This window comes from Periplaneta americana, chromosome 7 (assembly GCF_040183065.1).
Source record: "Periplaneta americana isolate PAMFEO1 chromosome 7, P.americana_PAMFEO1_priV1, whole genome shotgun sequence".
Lineage (NCBI taxonomy): Eukaryota > Metazoa > Arthropoda > Insecta > Blattodea > Blattidae > Periplaneta > Periplaneta americana.
This window is the reverse complement of record NC_091123.1, coordinates 16,486,228-16,500,098: the sequence shown is the minus strand read 5'-3', so window position 1 is coordinate 16,500,098 and position 13,871 is coordinate 16,486,228.

The following is a 13,871-nucleotide window of genomic DNA, read 5'->3' as shown; positions in this document are numbered from 1 at the left end:
TAGAATCAGTGAAATGTGTCGTAGTTCCAGTGCAGTGAGTGAGTTGACAGCGAAATGAGTGTAATGTTGAAAGGTACTTGTGCAGATATGAACATATACTCGTGGGTTTTAGTTCGATCTTAGTTTTAAGATACAAATTAGAATATTTCAAATGTTATTTTAAGTGATCGTTTCATTTAATTTAGTATATTCCCTGTTGTTGTTGTTGTTGTTGTTATTATTATTATTATTATTAATTATTAGTATTATTATTAATTGTATTTTTAATTAGTAAGTTTATTATTGTCATTATTGAGTGTAATTAGTTACCACTGCCACCGGGTATATACCCATTGCAGTGTGAATAAATACATACATACATCTACGTCTTGGCCTCCCCAAAGGTCTTTTTCCCACCGACCTCCCAACTAACACTCTGTATGCATTTCTGGATTCGTCTATACGTTCTACATGTCCTGCCCATCTCAAACGTCTGGATTTAATGTTCCTAATTATGTAAGGTGAAGAATACAACGCCATGTATTGTGGGTCCCTATCACCACGGCATGGCGCGTCCTCAGGTTGCGGATAGAGGAGACGGCCTCCAGATATGGAGGGTAGCTGCGAATATATTGAATAAGCAGTCGTGGACAGCCGATAAGGGGTGGTCCTCCAGCTTGGGGGTTGGGCGAAGGGCTAACAACCCATCACCGTAAAAAACAGCTTGTTACGTATCCCTATAATAAGCGAAAAGACAAAGTATATGATTATGTCTCGTGACCAGAATATTGTACGAAATGGAAATATAAAAATTGGAGATTTATCCTTCGAAGAGGTGGAAAAATTCAAATATCTTGGAGCAACAGTAACAAATATAAATGACACTCGGGAGGAAATTAAACGCAGAATAAATATGGGAAATGCGTGTTATTATTCGGTTGAGAAGCTCTTATCATCCAGTCTGCTGTCCAAAAATCTGAAAGTTAGAATTTATAAAACAGTTATATTACCGGTTCTTCTGTATGGTTGTGAAACTTGGACTCTCACTCTGAGAGAGGAACATAGGTTCAGGGTGTTTGAGAATAAGGTGCTAAGGAAAATATTTGGGGCTAAGCGGGATGAAGTTACAGGAGAATGGAGAAAGTTACACAACACAGAACTGCACGCATTGTATTCTTCACCTGACATAATTAGGAACATTAAATCCAGACGTTTGAGATGGGCAGGGCATGTAGCACGTATGGGCGAATCCAGAAATGCATATAGAGTGTTAGTTGGGAGACCGGAGGGAAAAAGACCTTTAGGGAGGCCGAGACGTAGATGGGAGGATAATATTAAAATGGATTTGAGGGAGGTGGGATATGATGATAGAGACTGGATTAATCTTGCACAGGATAGGGACCGCTGGCGGGCTTATGTGAGGACGGCAATGAACCTTCGGGTTCCTTAAAAGCCATTTGTAAGTAAGAAGAATACAACGAGTGCAGTTCTGTGTTGTGTAACTTTCTCCAGTCTGCTGTAACTTCATCCCTCTTAGCTCCATGCATCAGTATAGCAATATGAATAAATGTAGTTCTTAAAATAAATGTTTATATTACTTAATTTACTTGGGTCACCAATGACCCTAGCTGTATATCCAATGTAACAGCAGAATTCTGGTAGTTGGAAGGTTTAAAAGTGTTATGGAAGAATATAGAAGACGTGTTATTCCTATGCAGTTTTTCTTTCTTTAAAAGTGAGTTTTGATTTTTTACCGAAAATGTAAAGAAGACGAACCTACAGTAGAGCGTCTCGTTTAGGCACAGTGAAAACGTAAATAAAGTGCAGGTACTGTGTGAGGGGAGGACGAGCCGTACGATAAACACGAGGGATGCACAAGGTTTTAGTTACAACATTTATGGCGGAGCATTAATTGAAATTATATTTTCCAAAAACACACAAAACGAAATAACACAATTTTCATAACGTTGTCATATACACATTTTAACAGATAAGCAATTGTAACGTTGAAATAATTCAATATATCAAATTAAATTTTGCTACTTTTGATGTTGCTTTCAAGCATCATTTTCACGGTCATGAATTTCATTCTCTGTATGACTAACATAATATCATCGTCTTCAGTTACCGAATTAACAAAACTACAGTATATTGGTCTGAAGTGACAACACTATTTCCAAAACATAATTACAGTACTGTAGTTTTGTTGATTCGGCTACAGAAGACGGTGATATTATGTTAGTCATACAGAGAATTAAATTCATGACCGTAAAAAATGCTGCTTGAAAGCAACATCATATAAGAAACAAGATTTGATTTGTTACATTGAATTATTTCAACATTACAATCACTTGTTTTGTTAAAATGTGTGTACGATAACGTTATGCAATTTGTGTTCTTTTGTTTTGTGTGTTTTTGAAAATATAGGCTAATTTCCGCCATAAAAGTTGTAACTAAAACCTTGTGCATCCCTCGTGTTTATCGTACGGCTCGTCCTCCCCCCCCCCCCACACGTTACGTGCACTTTGTTTATGTTTTCACTGTGCCTAAACGAGACGCTGTACTGTAATAGCTGAAGTACTGCACAACTGTAATAACTAGGGCTAGGATTTTGATGAAATTGCATCTTTTTTCTAGTAAGCCAGAAACATTGCTGCTTTAGTATTTATATGTTATGTGATAAACTGAATGTTTTAAGACATATTTGTTAGGGCATTTTTTTTGCATTTTTTGCCTGTTTCAACTCATAAGAGCATCGTTTGTTTTATTCGGTCATTTTTTAAACATTTCCATTCAATTTTGGCCATAAATCCTCATTATTAATGTAAAATAATGTATATTTGCTTAGATATTTTCTTTACATATTTTGTCCATTATCACCCATTATTTTATATGATATTTTAATCGTTTTTCTACACAAATATTGCCATTTTAACGTAGTACACCCCATGTAATGTATCAGTCCAACCACACCTTCAATAGACTCCTCTATACTTGCTAATTCCGGATAAGTGAGGCCTTGTGGTAGACTACATTGATACTAAAAGTAAAGTAAGTCCATGGCGCTGCAGCCCATGAAGGGCCAAGACCGATCAACTGACTGCCGACCTCACGTCCACATGCCGACGCAGAGGTAAACGACCATACATGGAAACTACATCAAGTAAAATAATTAATTAAAGTGTACTACTTAGAAAAAATTTTGTAAAATTTAATTTATTTACTAATCTAAATATTTAGTACAAAACCTCTTTTCCTACTAAGCCAACTATGTAAGAAATTTTAGGGCATTTTTAAGGGCATTTTTTAAATATTTTAGGTCATAAATGCATTGTTTTTAGGACATTTTTCCATAATTTATAGGTCATCAAAATCCTAGCCCTAGTAACATTTTTAACCAGACCTACGTAATGTAGACTGCAGCTGGCTACGGACTGGAAGGTCCGGGGTTCGATCCCAGGTGGTGACAGGATTTTTTCTCGTTGCCAAACTTTCAGAACGGCCCCGAGGTTCACTCAGCCTCCTATAAAATTGAGTACCGGGTCTTTCCCGGGGGTAAAAGGCGGTCAGAGCGTGGTGCCGACCACACCACCTCATTCTAGTGCCGAGGTCATGGAAAGCATGGGGCTCTACCTCTATACCCCCCAAGTGCCTTCATGGCATGTTACGGGGATACCTTTACCTTTTTTACCTACGTAATGTAGACAGTCGTAAGTCTGCTAAACTGGGAAGGAAAATATTGATGCAGTCGGGGGTCGATTCAGAGCAGCAGTTTCGGAACCAATTCGAATGTAAACCAGGAGCCAACTCGGAATTTCGGAATTTATACTCTGAGAGGCAATTCGGAAATTGAGAGCCACTTCGGAAACACCGGTAATATTTTGTGAAGAAAAATAACTAAAATGAATGTTTGTAAGGTTCTGGCACTTCATTCTGTTATATCTCTTTAAGTTTTCCCGATATAAAAGCATTGAAGACATCTATCGGGATTCAAACCAAGCATTGCTAGTGAAGCATTTTCACAGATCAGATACCCTTCTTCCATCAAGATAGATGAACCACAAACACGGCACTAAACAACGCTACAAATTCCTGGAATGGTTAATTTATATCCTTTCATAAACGAAATTAGGGTGGTCGTGGGGGGAGCAGGGGGTGACACAGTAGTATTGACTGCTGCAGCTTCCACGAACAGGCACACGGTGGCAGCACCCAGGTAGACGCACCCTTCTCGGAACCAGCCGGCGCTTCTAGGGAGCATTACATTTACAATTCAACATCAGGCCTGCTCTAAGTGGCTTGTGGGCCCCATCGCAATATGTAGCAGCAAATATTAGCAAAAGTAGCAGCGCAATGCTGCAAGACAAATATCGATAATCTGGTACCGGGAACACGTTGGCTAGACCGCGGCTGTGTAGATGTGATTACTTACAGCAGAAGTCAGCGATGTCTAATGAATATCTAATTGTAAAAATGTGTGTAACAAATAGGATGACCAGACTTCCTCTTTCGTCCGGACATGTCCTCCTTTTTTGGCCTCTGTCCAGGGTCCGGGCGGATTTAAAATAAAATCAAGAAGTGTCCTTCTTTTCGTAACTTGTATGCCTGATATTTTGAAATTATCTGATTTGACGCCTTTTCAAGTAATTTGCCTGTAGGTGGCAGCGGCATCGTCGAAATATAGTCTTTGCCAACGATCATAACTCTAGTTGAAACAGAGCTTCCGGGCTAAGATGCCGTGGTCTACTGGTGCTGACGTTACCAGACGTTTCGTCTACTTCTACGGCAGAAATCTTGCCGTAGATGTCTGCCGTAGAAGTAGACGAAACGTCTGGTAACGTCAGCACCAGTAGACCACGGCATCTTAGCCCGGAAGCTCTGTTTCAACTAGACACCGGCCGTGAAAGCCTGCATTCTAAGATCATAACTCTCTTTGCTTACATTAATATTAATGGGAGAGGATGGTATTTTTTTTTTAACTTTTTTCCTATTTGGTGTAAAATATTAATTTTTCTATGTAGAGAGATCATAGCTGTGGCAACTCAACCAAATAAAAATATTTTGAAAAAAAAAAAAGTTATTTGGGGGCCCAAATTTGAAAAAAATATACCCAATGCAGGATTGTACTAAAACCGATATATCTAAACCGTTTTTAAAGATAGGTTCAAACAGTTTTTGCAATGTATTTGCAAAAGCATGTTCTACAAACTGTATGTAACAGAATTTTGATATTAGTCCCTACGTTTGTAAAACAAGCAATTAAAATTTAATAACAATTTTCTGATTTCCTTTCTTGCAAACAAACGGACGTATTTTTAAAATGAAATCAATTAACAAAATTCTGTTAGAGAGAAAAGTTTCCTAATAGTCTAAAGAATGTGTGTTCTAAATTTCATGCATGTATCTTTAATAGTTCAGAAATTATATCCATTTTTGTCTGGCAATGTAGCAAAAAAAATGAAGTTACTGGAAACCGATAAAAGCGGGCGTGTGATTTAAAAATCCATTGCGCAGGAAGTTTAAAAATGGCGACTCAACATTTTTGTTTAATTTACTCATTTTTCACCAAAAAATTCCATCCTCTCCCCTTAAATTGACATTTTGTGTGGTTTTTTTTTTATGTATTTTGATAGTAATTTATAGTTCCCTTGGCTTTTCATATGTAGTTAACTGTGAAATCATCTTATATTATTAAGTTTTATCGTAAGCATACTGTAATGAAATAGATATTGACACAATTTTAAGTACAATATAGATCTAAACCTAAATCTAAATACATAGATTTCCTGCCCTCTTTAATAATTATAGTTCCCTTGACTTTCATATGTAGCTAACTGTAAAATCATTATTATTAAGTTTCACCATAATTATTTTGTAATATTAACAAACTTCTATGTATGATATAAGCTTAAATCTGTACTGAAAAAAAATTAAAATTATGGTTTATTAAACGACGCTCGCAACTGCAGAGGTTATATCAGCGTCGCCGGTGTACTGGAAATTTGTCCCTCAGAAATTCAGAAATTCTTTTACATGCCAGTAAATCTACTGGCATGAGTCTGCCGCATTTAAACACACTTAAATGCCATCGATCTGGACCAGGATCGAATCCTCAACCTCGAGAACAAAAGGCCAGGGCTATACCGACTACGCTATCGAGACCGACTATAGGTCTACTGTAAATATTTTGTAAGGAAATAGATATTGACGTAATTAATAGTATAATATAGGCCTAAGCCTAAATCTAAGTACATATTTTTTGTCCTCTTTTTTCGAACAATAACCTCCTTTTTCAAACTTCATGTCCTCTTTTTTTTTATCGATGTGAATCTGGTCACCCTAGTAACAAAGATGGTATGGTAAAAGTGTGCAAAAATGAAACAAGAAATAGGGGATGCTGTACAGAACGTTTTGAGACAAAGAACTTGGTTTCTACTAAGTCAGATTAACCCTAGCAACTTGCTTGCTGCTTATCTGGGGTCTTTTTGACCCCAAGAATATTTGTTGCAAATAATTACGATATTTTATAGCTCAATGCAATTTTATATAGAAACAAATTCAAAATTATGTTGCACCTAGAGTGATCGACTATGTTTAAACAATGAATTTATTTATTTATTTATTTATTTTTGTAATTTAGTTTAATGCAGATTATTTATTCTACATCTGTGTTTTTATTTTTTTTATTGGAGAACGCTTTCACTTTCCTTCAAATAAAACACACAAGAGAAATTGTTATTGCATCAAGTTCAAATTATTATCTTTAGGCAATTAATTAATTCATTAATTTAGTCTCATTACCTGCTGCAGTAGAAATAACAAGAAGCTAATTTTACAAATAACAATAATTACTCTTGAACCTTCATCCATGAACTAAAGCAATAAACATGAAAAAAATAATCAGTATATGATTATGAAATAGTAATGTAATAATTGTAAAGGAAACTAAGGATAGCATATCTAGGTTGGTGGAATGTTTCGGAGTATGTGGATGAAGATATTAACATTAAAATATGGTGTGGGCCAGACCTGCAGAACCCGTAAGTAGGAGAAATATGACGTCAGCCTCACTCCACTTCTATTGGGAACGGATCGACTTCCGCGTAAAGTTGTTTACATTCTCTGTCCGTGCAAAGGTTCATCAGTGGCGGTATGTAATTTTCAAAAATAATTGTAATATATTCATTGTGTTTATAATGCGTTAACTCCTTTCAAGGTTTACAATTATGCTAGATTTCCTGTATGTAGTTTCTTTGAAATTTCTTTGCACCTAATATGCTTTAGATTTTCGAAAACTTTCATCCTATCATCACCTACGGAAACATAAATTTATAGCATTTAAGTAATGAACCTTGAAAGTGACTATTAATTTCAATTCAAAATAAACACAACGAGTGACGTCCTTAATTTAACAGTATATAAATAAATAATCAATATACAGTTCGTAATAATGAACTTACCCGAAAGTTTTTGCATTCCATAATTCTTAATATGGGCTTTGTTGAAATGTGGTTTAATATTGAAATGACAAGTAGAAATAAATTGGATGGGACACAGTAAACAAGCAATTCTTTCGTCTTCAACAACAAGATAATCATATTCCCTTTTCCTTTGGAAGTAGTATTTCGTCACGGATTTAGATTTTGCCATGTTCCAGTTCTCTTTAAACTGCAGTACGTCATTGTATATTTATTTATTTACTTGTTTGTTTGTTTATTTGCTTATTTATTTATTTGGCTGGAGTGCGTTACAATGTTGAATGACAGCATTGACATATGGTCATACACTGTTGCTATCACTCACTTATCAACGTACAATTTATTTATCGTCCTATTAGTAGTAAAACCAGTTAAGACCAGTAATGCAAATTTTGTAAAAACAGGAATTAAACCTTATTAATGCACGAAAAATCATAATAAATTCATCAAATATAGTAATTGGTTTGTTGCCTGCATGCAACATTTCGGACTTATTTCATTTTAGTAGAATACAGAGCACGGAAAGACAAGTCGGGGACTGTACTTAACTTATTTCACACAAAAATTGGACTAAATCGGCTTTCCTAGTAATAGGACGATATATACATAGGTAGACCTTCTTACATTATATGCACACATACACTTTAAAATTTATTTTACATGTCTTTTAACTTATTTATTTCCTTCATTCATTTTTCTCTTACTTTCTGAAGGTATGTTCCTAAGGATTTTATTATCCATTCATTTTTAATTCTTGATAGCGTATTGTAGGCCTATACCAGCCGCCGCGAGAATGAATGTTGATGCAGCAGAGCGTAACTAGAACGCCATGACCGCAGGTCTGGTGTGAGCTATGAGTTAGAACATGTCTATCGCTATCACTTACTGTTTGCCATATTATCTACATTTCTTATTTTAAGTTTATTTTCACTTATTATATTTATTTACAACCATTATTTATATTTATTTATAATGAATTATGTTTTATTTAAATGTCGGACTATTTTCATGTAATTTAGAAATCTGAGTTAACAACATACTCTACGTACTGTGATTAACTTCTGGAATAGTATGAAAGAGGTTGTTACAATCTCTTGGGTTGCATGAAACGTACAATTCTTGGTACCTAATTTCTAGGTTAGGTAAGGATAGATTTGTGCATTAAATAAATACTACCCCCGTGCCTTTCCTGAAGAAGTCGATATTTAATGCCGAAACGTTGGATGTTTCTGTTTGCAAAAACCCAGGAGTCTCGCACCGTATCTTTCTTTTTTTTTTTTTCCTTGTCCATGACATGAACTTTATTAATCCGTCACGCCTCGAAATTCACAGGAGTTTGTTTCCTTTGGTGTTGGCCGATCTTTTTATTCCTCCTTTTATTTGGTATGTCAGGACTCCAGAAAGAGTGATTCTGAATGCAGTCACCAATTTCCCCCATATGCATTGAAGATTCCATTCACCTCTCTATTTCCAGTTTCGCACTTCAATATTTCTTTTCATATCAAGTCTAGTATGCTCAGTAGAAATGTTTAGTAGAAAATGTAAGAAATTTAATTTCTGCAACATGTAGTCTGGAATGTTCCTTGTAGTCTATGTCCATATTTCTGAGCTCGTATGTGATAGTTTGTACTGCCGTTGCTACAATGATATACCGAGTGTTTCGGAAGTTTATGCGCATATGCAGAATATCCGGGAACTGGACCCTATGAAGAAACAGAAATAAGAATTATTGCTACAATTCATGGCTTTAAAGCTTTGAATATTTGTAATTGTTTACAAAAAAATGTCATTAATATAAATCCAATTATTATAAAGGTAATGAGGTGGCCGGGTAGCTCAGTTAGTAGAGCAGCTGGCTACGGACTGGAAGGTCCGGGGTTCGATCCCAGGTGGTGACAGGATTTTTTTCTCGTTGCCAAACTTTCAGAACGGCCCCGAGGTTCACTCAGCCTCCTATAAAATTGAGTATCGGGTCTTTCCCGGGGGTAAAAGGCGGTCAGAGCGTGGTGCCGACCACACCACTTCATTCTAGTGCCGAGGTCATGGAAAGCATGGGGCTCTACCTCCATGCTCCCCAAGTGCCTTCATGGCATGTTACGGGGATACCTTTACCTTTTATTGTAAAGGTAATGAAGGACTTGTATGGAAATAGTAGGCTATGTATGTATGTATGTATGTATGTATGTATGTATGTATGTATTTATTTATTTACACTGCAAGTGGGCAAGCACCCGGTGGCAGTGGTATACACAATATAAACAATACACAATAAAATTACAATACACAATACAATACAAATACAATTATACAATACACAATACAGTTATATACGCAATACAATAAGAATACATAATACAATTGAACACATAATTACAATTAATAATATTTACAATATACAATACAATTATACAATAAAAATACAATTATACAATACACAATACAGTTATATACGCAATACAATAAGAATACATAATACAATTGAACACATAATTACAATTAATAATAATACATAAAATAACCTAATTAATAAGTGAACCTAATTTTACAATACAACCTACATATGTATAGGCCCTACATAAGTTTCACATTGGTACTGATAACAGTCTTTCACTTTACTCTCATCTCACTCATTGTAGTGGCACTATGACGCATTTCACTGACACTTTAGCACACATTTCACTGACCCTCTATAACACATTCCACTGACACTATAGGACACATTTCATTTACACTATAAATTATCACTGATCGGAACTATTCACTGCACTGTAAAACCAGAACTTCACTGACTCACCACGCTTCACTGATACAACAGTTCAAATAAGACAAATACTTACACCCTTATGCATTCTTATAAACAGAACTACATATAAGCTAAATATTTCTAGTCTAAGACCCTCTTACACGCTATTTTTAAATATTTTACAATTCAAACCAAGGGAGTAACTCGTCAGGCTAAATAAATACATGTCACCTTATGAAATTAAATGTTAAATAATGTCACCTTAATTTTAGTTTGCACTTTATACACAACTTTTTAAGTTATTCTTGAATCTCCTTAAGGGGAGTTGGTCATTATCGCATGCAAAATAATGGTAAAAATAGCCTCTCTTCAAGCAGTCATAAATATAATACTATTTATCAGAGGTCTTTCATTTTTGTTAGCTATGTGTGTATACATATTAAGCTTTAAAATGAAAAAGAATGGTTACTCTATAGTAAATCTTTATCCTTAAATTAATTTTTTAATTAAGCACAATTTTTTTTTATAAATTCACTACATGTCTGTGATTAGGTACACTCTATTCACTTATTATAACACATATTGAATTGAAAATTTGACCACTTACTGCTAATAGATACTAAAACATACCCTACTAAAATTATTCATGTATCTATAATATTATGGGCATAGGACTTATATCAATCATCACCGTCAATAAATTTAAAAAAAAATGACGACGATAGTATATGCCCTATGCCCATAATATTACAGATAGCCTATTTTAATAATTTTAGTAGGGTATGTTTTAGTATCTATTAGCAGTAAGTGGCCAAAATTTTAATTGAATGTGTGCTATGATAAGTGAATAGAGTGTATCTAATCACAGGTATGTAGTGAATTTATATAAAACATGTTTAAATTCAAAAATTAATTGAAGGGTAAGATTTACACTATATTAACCATTCTTTTTTCATTTTAAAGTTTAACGTGTATACATATATTACTAAAAAAATGAAATAGCTGTAATAAATAGTATTACATTTATGACTGCTTGAATATAGGCTATTTTTACCATTGCTTTGCATGCGATAACGTTCAATTCCCCTTAAGGAAGGACAGCCCTCAAAGACCGCTGCAGGTAGGTCATTCCATCAGTCCGTTAAGAATGGAAAATATATTTAATGACGTTTTTGTAACAAACATAGGCTTGCGCCAAGATTGTTACGTTTCTCCAACCGTTCTCAAATTGAATCGGTCGGAGCTAAAAGGAACTAAGTCAACATATGCAGTTTTTGGGTTATGCAACCATTTGAACAACGGATGTCATGCGCATCGAACGGTGGAAGAAAGAACTAAGTCAGACTTTTAAATGTTCTTTGGTCTTCTATAACATAAAAAAATGTATATATTGGAATGTTTTTTTGCTTCTCCTGAAAAGTTGTGAAAAGTGACTTAGTTCCCTTTAGCTCCGACTGATTCAATTGTATAGAGTGCTCCAAAATTCTCGCACATCGACTACGAATATCGTGTGAATCCTGAATGGAAATGGTGACGGAAATGTTAATGACAAAATTTCGTCCGATGAATTTATAATTTCACATTATGGCGAAACTAGTTAAGTGCTTTGTATGGAGTGTGGCATAGCATGGGGCAGAAACATGGAGATTACGACGAAATGAAGAGAAGCGGATAGAAGCATTTGAAATGTGGATATGGGGAAAAATGGAACATGTGAAATGGACAGATAGAATAAGAAATGAAACTGTGTTGGAAAGAGTGGGTGAAGAAGGAGTGATGCTGAAATTAGACTAACTCTTCTCGGGTTCTCAGCCAGGTGAGTTGGAGATTAGCTTCCAAACTTTCGACGGCTTGCTCTGCCATCTTCTTCATTCCCTGAAGAAGATGGCAGAGCTAGCCGTCGGAAGCTTGGAAGCAAATCTCCAACTCACTGGCTGAGAACCCGAGAAGAGTTATTCTACATCAGACGCCGGGAAAGCCTCAAGTCATACGATGCTGAAATTGATCGGGGAGAGGAAAAGGAATTGGCTAGGTCACTGGCTGAGAAGAAACTGCCTACTGAAGGATACACTGAAAGGACTGGTGAACGGGAGAAGAGTTCGGGGCAGAAGAAGATATCAGATGATAGACGACATTAAGATATATGGATTATGAGGAGACAAAGAAAAAAGCAGAAAATAAAGATTGGAGAAAGACCTGACCTTGGGCAGATCATTGAATGAAAGAATACATTAATTGTATAAATGTGTCATTTTGATGACACCGTTTATTTTATATTTCATTCTTGAATCAGTTCCTCAAGTGAATGTCGTAAGTTGTAAAACAATACAAAATTGTACGTAGATGAAATGTGGAGGAGGGAAAAATTTTTTTGAAATATCTTTTGTAATCATGCTTCAATAATCTAAGAGCCTAAAGAGATTTCTTAAGAGAAGGCGCAACGCGTATGTACACCCCTGCTCTTCGACCCTCGTAATGGGTGAGGATCTGCGACAATGCTCATGACCTACTTAGACGTAGCACCCAAGCAGATGTGGGTTGTCTAATCAGATGAATTGTCGCTAAGCTATTTCTGAAAGCTTGAAGCAACCAGACACGCGAATGTTGGCAGCACTGTATTACGTACACCCTCTTATCATTTTTGGTATCATTATTATGCCATTGCTACAAAGAAAAGGAATACAAACCTCGAAGATTTATCCCTCTTCAAAGAGTTTGGTTTGCCTTCACCTTTGTTCTCATTATCTCTGCCCCATGTCCTCGCTGCTTGCTGCCGGTGTTATCCCTGCCTTCGTGACCTATCGTATTATCGTGCTTTCTCATCGTATTCTGATCAATCTGACCCTCTTATCTCTCCAATCTTCTCGCTCTCGGGGGACGCATTCAGCTCTTAATGCCCTTTCCTCATTATTTCATCAGCTTTGCGTTCTTCTGTCGTGTGGTTTGACTTCGTTTATGCTACGGTCTCCAGCCTTCAATCAGTTTATTCATACGTCTTCTTCAAATTCATTATCCATTACCTTCAGTAGATTTATTTTCTTTCTTTTCACTAGTACGTCCAGTAAATCACTAGTACGTCCAGTTAAATCACTAGTACGTCCAGTAATGGAATATGGTGCTGCATATTGGGATCCTTACAGATTAGAACATATTAAGACACTGGAAAAGATTCAAAAACGGGCTCTTAAGTGTTGTCGGAAAAATTCACCATTAAAATGGGACACACTCACGGACAGGAGAACGCGAATTCGATTATGCGCACTGTTCAAAACATACAGAGGTGAGCCTGCCTGGAGAGAAATAAAAAATAGGTTGCAGCCGCCAAATTACTCTTCAAGGAACGACCACTCATATAAATTGAGGGAAAGAAGGCAGAGGACGGACACTGGAAAGTTTTCTTTTCTCAATCGTACTATCAGGGACTGGAATGCTTTACCTGCAGACTTACTAAAGGCTTTACCAACAACCAAAAATGCATTTAAAAATAGGCTTAAGGACCTTACTAATAGACGGTAATTATACACAGTATTTAAAGGGTGTAAATGATATGTTGTTATTGAAGTGTTGTATCAGTGAAGAATTATGTTGTGTCAGTGAAGTGTGTTGTATCAGTGAAGAAGTATGTCGTGTGAGTGAAGTGTGCTGTATAAGTGAAACGTGTTCCTGTCAGT